This window comes from Triticum aestivum, chromosome 4A, assembly GCF_018294505.1.
Source record: "Triticum aestivum cultivar Chinese Spring chromosome 4A, IWGSC CS RefSeq v2.1, whole genome shotgun sequence".
NCBI classification, from domain to species: domain Eukaryota; kingdom Viridiplantae; phylum Streptophyta; class Magnoliopsida; order Poales; family Poaceae; genus Triticum; species Triticum aestivum.
The window spans coordinates 327,464,795-327,470,794 of NC_057803.1; positions in this window are offsets into that span (position 1 = coordinate 327,464,795).

The window sequence follows — 6,000 nt, forward strand, 5'->3', positions numbered from 1 at the left end:
GTTAGTATAGCGAGTGTGTAAAATTGGTGGTATGAGTTGCGAAATTGTCCCTAAGCAATTGACTACTTTACTAGACTGATAGCAAGTTTTATGTGGGAGAGGCCACTACTAGCATGTCATCACTGACTTGAAATTCTATGCACTTATGATTGGAACTATTAGCAAGCATCCGCAACTACTAACGTTCATGAAGGTAAAACCCAACCATAGCATTAAGATATATTGGCCCCCTTCAATCCTGTATGCATCAATTTCTATGCTGGTTGAAGCTTCTGTCACTCTTGCCCTCCAATACATAGTCCTATCAACATACAACTAACCCTATGGTGTGATCCACGCGCGCGCTCATATGATGGGCACCAAAGTACAACAACATAACCACAAGAAAATTAAACCAATCATAGCAATTCACCAATTACCGTTAGGACAGCGAAAATCTACTCAGACATCATAGGATGGCAACACATCACTGGATAATAATATGAAGCATAAAGCACCATGTTCAAGTAGAGGGTACAGCAGGTTACGGGAGAATGGACCGCTGTAGATAGATGGGGGAAGGTGATGAAGATGTTGGTGAAGATGACGGAGGTGTTGGTGTAGATCGTCGTCACATGATGATGGCCCCGGCGGCGTTCCGGCTCCACCGGGAGAGAGGGGGAGAGGCCCCCTTTCTTCTTCTCCTCCTCCTCCTTCTTCTTCTTCTTCTTCTTATTCTTCCTTTACCTTCTCCCTAGATGGAAGAAGGGTTTACCTTCTGGTCCATGACCTCCATGGTGGCGAAGGGGCGAGAGCCCCTCCGAAATTCGATCTGTCTCTCTGTCTCTCTCGGTTTCCGCGTTTTAGATTCTGGCCTTTCACCGTTTCTTATATTCCCGGAGATCTGTAACTCCTATTGGGCTGAAATTTTAACATGATTTTTATCCGGATATTGGCTTTCTTGTGGTGAAAGAAGGGTACCAACCGCCTTACGGGGTGGCCACGAGGGTCTAGGGAGCGCCCCTTGCCTCGTGCCCCCTCGGGCATCGTCTCGCGTTGATTATTCTTCCCAAAAATCACATATATTCCAAAAAAAAATTCTCCGTCAGTTTTTATCCTGTTTGGGCTCCGTTTGATATGGATTTTCAGCGAAACAAAAAACATGCAACAAATAGGAACTGGCACTGGGCAATGGATCACTATGTTAGTCCCAAAAAATAGTATAAAAAGTTGCCAAAAGTATATGAAAGTTGTATAATATTGGCATGGAACAATCAAAAATTATAGATACGACGGAGACGTATTAGCATCCCCAAGCTTAATTCCTGCTCGTCCTCGAGTAGGTAAATGATAAAAAAATAATTTTTGATGTGGAATGCTACCTAGCATAATCTTGATCATGTAATCTAATCATGGCATGAATATTAAGACAAGAGTGATTCAAAGCAATAGTCTATCATTTGACATTAAGACAATAATACTTCAAGCATACTAATAAAGCAATCATGTCTTTTCAAAATAACATGGCCAAAGAAAGTTATCCCTACAAAATCATATGGTCTGGTTATGCTCCATCTTCACCACACAAAGCATTCAAATCATGCACAACCCAGATGACAAGCCAAGCAATTGTTTCATACTTTTGATGTTCTCAAACCTTTTCAACTTTCACGCAATACATGAGCGTGAGCCATGGATATAGCACTATAGGTGGAATAGAATATGATGGCGGAGGTTGTGTGGAGAAGACAAAAAGGAAGAAAGTCTCACATCGACGCAGCTAATCCACGGGCTATGGAGATGCCCATCAATTGATGTCAATGTGAGGAGTAGGGATTGCCATGCAACGGATGCACTAAGAGCTATAAGTGTATGAAAGCTCAAACTGAAAACTAAGTGGGTGTGCATCCAACTTGCTTGCTCATGATGACCTAGGGCATTTGAGGAAGCCCATCATTGGAATATACCAGCCAAGTTCTATAATGAAAATTGCCACTAGTATATGAAAGTGATAACTCAAGAGACTCTCTATATGAAGAACATGGTGCTACTCTGAAGCACAAGTGTGGTAAAAGGATAGTAACATTGTCCCTTCTCTCTTTTCTCTCATTTTTTTTCTTTTTTTAGGCTTCTTTGGCCTCTCTCTCTCTTTTTTGGGGGCTTATTTGGCCACTTTTATTTTGATAACCTCACATGGGACAATGTTCTAATAATGATGATCATCACACTTTTATTTACATACAACTCAATATTACAACTTGATACTAGAACAAAATATGACTCTATATGAATGCCTCCGGCGTTGTACCGAGATGTGCAATGATCTAGCGTAGCAATGACATCAAAAAAACGGACAAGCCATGAAAACATCATGCTAGCTATCTTACGATCATGCAAAGCAATATGACAATGATGCTCAAGTCATGTATATGAAGATGATGGAAGTTGCATGGCAATATATCTCGGAATGGCTATGGAAATGCCATGATAGGTAGGTATGGTGGCTGTTTTGAGGAATATATAAGGAGGCTTATGTGTGATAGAGCGTAGCATATCACGGGGTTTGGATGCACCGACGAAGTTCGCACCGACTCTCAAGGTAAGAAAGGGCAATGCACGGTACCGAAGAGCCTAGCAATGATGGAAGGGTGAGAGTGCGTATAATCCATGGACTCAACATTAGTCATAAAGAACTCACATACTTATTGCAAAAATCTATTAGTCATCGAAAAAAGTACTGCACGCATGCTCCTAGGGGGATAGATTGGTAGGAAAAGACCATCGGTCGTCCCCGACCGCCACTCATAAGGAAGACAATCAATAAATACCTCATGCTCCAACTTCGTTACATAACGGTTCACCATACATGCATGCTACGGGAATCACAAACTTCAACACAAGTATTTCTACAATCCACAACTACCCACTAGCATGACTCTAATATCACCATCTTTATATCGCATAACTATTGCAAGAAATCAAACATATCATATTCAGTGATCTACTAGTTTTATGTAGGATTTATGACTAACCATGTGAATGACCAATTCCTGTCATCTCTCTAAATAGATACAAGTGAAGCAAGAGAGTTTAATTCTTTCTACAAAAGATATGCCCACGCTCTAACAAATACAAGTGAAGCAAAAGAGCATTCTACAAATGGCAGTTTTCTAAGTGAAGAGAAACAGGCAATCCAAAGTTCAAATGATATAAGTGAAGCACATGAAGCATTCTATAAAGCCATACTCAAAAAATATAAGTGAAGTGCAATGAGCATTCTATAAATCAATCAAGGACTATCTCATACCATCATGGTGCATAAAAGAAAAGTGAAAACTAAATGCAAAATACGCTCCAAGATTTGCACATATCACATGAACGAAACGAATCCGAAAACATGCTGATACTTGTTGAAGCAAGATGGGATGCCTTCCGGGGCGTCCCCAAGCTTAGACGCTTGAGTATCCTTGAATATTTACTTGGGGTGCCTTGGGCATCCCCAAGCTTGAGCTCTTGTGTCTCCTCCTTCTCCTCACATCGAGACATCCTCGATCTTCGAACACTTCATCCACACAAAACTCAACAGAAAGCTCGGTAAGATCCGTTAGTATAATAAAGCAAATCACTACTCTAAGTACTGTTGCAAAACAATTCATATTTTGATTTTGCATTGTAGCTACTGTAATATAACTTTTACATGGCTTAATCCACTGATAGAAATCGATAGTTTCATCAAAACAAGCAAACGATGCATCAAAAACAGAATCTGTCTTAAACAGGACAGTCTGTATGAATTTGAACATTCACCATACTTCTGTTACTCCAAAAATTCTGAAAAAATTAGGAAAGAATAAAAAGATTGAATAGAAAGACAGTGCAAAAAGTTTCAGAACCGTTTGACGTTCTAGTAAAAAAATTAAAACCGCGCACTACAGCCACAGTTTCTGTCTTGCACCGCACAAACCAACAAGCAATGTGAACATCCTAAAGGCAAATCTTGGCACATTATTCTTGTTTTTAAACTTTATAAAAGCACACAACCGAAATGAATGACTCTCTAAAGCTTCCGGGTTGTCTCCTTAGCAGCGCTTTCTTTAAAGCCATTAAGCTGGGCATATAGTGCTCAAGTAATGGATCCACCCGGATCCCAAGGTATATCAAAGCCAATAATTAACAATGATTTGTGATTTAGTAGTGAGCACAAAGTAACATATATCATGCAACAACGAAGTCTAACTCTCTTCATATGCATCGGCATGTCATAAAAGAACAATTCATGCACACATAGTAAAGGCCAATGCATAGTATAAACAGTTTCTTGCAATTTTATCATATTGGAAACATGGAGAGGCGGAGACGTAGTTCCTCTCTCATAATAATTGCAAGTAGGAGAAGCAAACACATGCATATTATATTCATCAAAATTATCATGTACAACGGTAAAATGTAACCCATCAATATAATCCTTAATAAGGGCAAACTTCTCTGATATAGTGTAGTCGGGAGAATTCAAAAAGATAATAGGACTATCATGCGTGAGTGCAATAGCAATAATTTCATGTTTAACATCAGGAACTATAGCAAGTTCATCTCCATAAGCATAATTCACATTGGCATCTTGGCCACAAGCATAGCAAGCATCATCAAAAAGGGATATTTCAAAAGAATCAACGGGATCATAACAATCATCATAGCATTCATCCTTCATTGGGAACGAAGGGACATTAAATAATGTATGAGTTGGAGAGTTACTCTCATTCGAAGGTGGGCACGGGTAGCTAATCCGATCTTCTTCCTTTTATTCTTCGCTCTCCTCATCATCTTTTTCATCCAATGAGCTCACAGTTTCATCAATTCCTTCTTCCATAGACTCCTGCAAAATATTAGTCTCTTCTTGGACAGCGGAGGAGTCCTCAATATATGGTTTAACATAGGCATTAGAAGCATAATTATCATAACAATATTTAAGTATGGCAAAATTTTCAGATTTGTAAAGAGTAGCATCATACTTTCCAATCAAAGAAGCAATTTCATAAGCACCCTTAAAAGCAACAAATTCTTCAATTTGTTGAACATCATAGTAATTATAAACACCCTTAGCATACGAAGATATGATTCCATTATCACTAAACTCATATTGGTAGGGAAGGTGTTTCTTAGGGTCTTTAGAACATCTAGTAAAATCATATATTTCACATAAATTCCAAGCATAGCACTCCAAACGATGAATTTGTTCCAGTAAAAGTTTCCCTTTTTCAGATATGCGGTGTCACACATAACAAGCGTGCTCATCTAAAGATTTTCCCTCAACTAAGATAGTTGGGGTTTCGGCACGCGCACATAGGGATCAAAGATGATCCAAGAAAAAAGCTTCAGGAGTGTGATAGATTTTGAGTGGTTGTTCAACCATTGGTATAGTAGGTACGACTATTTCTTTTGGTATTTTGCGTTTCCTACCCATAACTAAAGATAGAAAACAAGAGCACAAAATAAAAACTACTTAGTGATAAAGCAAACAAGCACACACGAGAATATTCACCCACGCTATAACTCCCTGGCAATGGCGCCAGAAAAAGGTCTTGATAACCCACAAGTATAGGGGATCATTTGTAGCCTCTTTCGATAAGTAAGAGTGTCGAACCCAATGAGGAGCTAAAGGTAGAACAAATATTCCCTCAAGTACTATCGACCACCGATACAACCCTTCGCACACTTAACGTTCGCTTTACCTAGAACAAGTATGAAACTAGAAGTACTTTGTAGGTGTAACGGGATATGTTTGCAAGAATATAAAGAGCAGTAAAAAAATTAGGGGTTGTTTTAGGCAAAGAAGCAATAAAGTTAGTATGGCGAGTGTGGAGAAGTGGTGGTAGGAGTTGCGAAATTGTCCCTAAGCAATTGAGTACTTTACTAGACCGATAGCAAGTTTTATGTGGGAGAGGCCACTGCTAGCGTGTCATCCCTGACTTGAAATTCTATGCACTTATGATTGGAACTATTAGCAAGCATCCACAACTACTA